This window comes from Octopus bimaculoides, chromosome 1 (genome assembly GCF_046866305.1).
Source record: "Octopus bimaculoides isolate indiv1 chromosome 1, ASM4686630v1, whole genome shotgun sequence".
NCBI classification, from domain to species: Eukaryota; Metazoa; Mollusca; class Cephalopoda; order Octopoda; family Octopodidae; genus Octopus; species Octopus bimaculoides.
The window spans coordinates 44,423,397-44,425,896 of NC_142928.1; positions in this window are offsets into that span (position 1 = coordinate 44,423,397).

Sequence of the window (2,500 nt, forward strand, 5' to 3'; positions counted from 1 at the left end):
ATATGCTCAAACGTAAGAATAAAAAAATACAACACTCGTACTATTAATTACTAGCACTGTAGGAATTAATTATTCAGTAGGTTAGCAAAATATTTCTATAAATAACATATCATAACAACCGAATTATGACTTATATCATTTAATTTTTGAAAGAAATTATATAAGAAAAGCTAATGCATATCTTAACTAAATTCATGGAATGGTATTGTAAATGCCTTTTATGATTTGAATAAGCATACAACATATTTCAATATATAACACATAAAGACTTCAAAATATCCAATTAAAATGATTGTGAGTAATAATCTCTAACTGTCGCGAGGCCATATATTCGGCATGAGGTGAATTATGTAGACCTTCGTACTTTATTCTATCCATCGATTATTTAGATCTTCGTACTTTATTCTATCCATCTTGTGAGAATGAAGAGCAAATTTGATCTGAGTGGGATATAAGCACAGAATGGAAAGCGCTCATATCTGCAAAGCATTTTGTCCAATGCTCTAATACATTTGATAATCCACTATTTTGTTTTAAGCCATAATAATGATTCCTGAAATAGGAACCAGGCCAGTAATTTTGAGGGGAGTTGGTTAATAGATTGTATTGATTCTAAACTAAGATTGCTACTTTATTTTTGAACAATCCCGATGGGATGATAGGCGAAGTTAATCTCGATGCTGGTTGAACTTAAAACGTAAAGAGCTCGAATATATTTTGAAAGGCACGATGACTGTACCCAACAAAAGCCATTTTCAAAACCATAATACTAACAGCAATACAATACTTTGAAAGTTAAATGGGAAAAGCTTTGAATTTAAAATTTTCAAAATATCTGAAACTTAACTCTTAGATTCAAACAACTAATCGCAGCCACATTGGTACAGTGCCAACGTTGTAAACGCCCCATTCTATGCGGAAGGGTATTTACGCTATCTGTATTATTTAGAATTTTTACTTCTTTCTTATAGAGACAAAGGTAGGGCACACAATGTATGCAAAGCCAACAAAATACAGTGACAGAGGACCAACTGCAGATAATTGTAAGAAATAGAAACCGAAAAAGACATCCAAGGGACATATTTTACTGATAAACAAAGTGACGCATTCGCTTTATCATGCAAAACCAGTACAAAGTGTGATAGTTATATTTTCCGTCTACTCGATTTTACTTACAATGTTTGACTCTCAGCGTATAAAGGAAAGATTTGTCAAAAGTGCCAAGCTTAGATATCAGGGAAATCTTTGATTTAATCTGTATTTTCATCACAATTAATAATATATAAATGTTTTATTGCATTTTATGATAAATGGTAATACTCAATGTTACAAGAAAGCAATAGAAACTACATAATGTTTCTTTACAAAATAATGTGTATAGTACATTAGCTGCATGAGATGCATTCCTGCAGAATATCATACAGGGTGGCCCAAAGGTAGGTTTACAGTTATTCAACTATCTCTTTCGCATTCATATATTTACAGTTTAGATCTTAATTATAACAAAATATGAAACCATTATTCTATGCTAATTTAGTTAGTTTTGTCAAGCACCCTTTTCAATTTATAAGATAGAATTTTAAATGTAATAAAATGTTTTAAAAGAAATTTATAGAGCCTACGTGATAACTGTAAACCCGCATTTGGGTCACCCTGTATAACACATTCAGTAGTATAAGTGGAAGAGATAGATCTTATTTTTTAGATATTGATTAAATTAATTATAATATGTAGTCTTCTGAGTCTTTAACAAATATAGTGTGCGTTTCCATTTCCACCCCTTTCAAAGTTCATAGAATCAGCTCTGTGGATATTCCAAACAATTTATAGTCGCCTTCTACGGAGCTATCTGCTTGTGACAGCTATCATAAAATATAATATTATAACTATTTAAATATTGTGTATGCTGAAATGTTATCTTATCTAATCTCTAAGCTTCAAAGACTTATTGTAAATAATATTGCTTCCTTAGGCCACATTTCTTTTCCAAGTTGATAATTAACTGTAATTCTCGGAATTAAATTAGAATAACTTGTTCTGATAAAATCCAACTTGCCAATATCTAATGTGGCCAGTATCAGAGCCTTCAGACATATATTGGCAAATGAAGAAATGTTGCTCCAATATGAGTAAATATTACACCATAGTTCGAGATTAGATTTGTATACAGCATTGGCATAGAAGTAATGTTGCAGAGGCATTCGATTAGTTGTTTTTAAGTTTGCATATTGATTTTTATAGCAACTTTTTGGAAATTTAATTCTATTCATGCACGCCCTTATTATTTATTTTTTTCACATTTTCATCGCATCTATTTAAAGAAAGATGAAGATAGTTATGATAGTTATTAAATTGTTATATCTATTCACTCAAGTCCATCAACTTCGTTGCCTCAGTCTCTCGCATTGCAATTTTAGTTCTTACGAAAAACAACAACAGCTGTAATACGCCTAGTGAAGCAGAAGTTTTGAAGATTATGTGACTAAAATAAGTAGGGCAA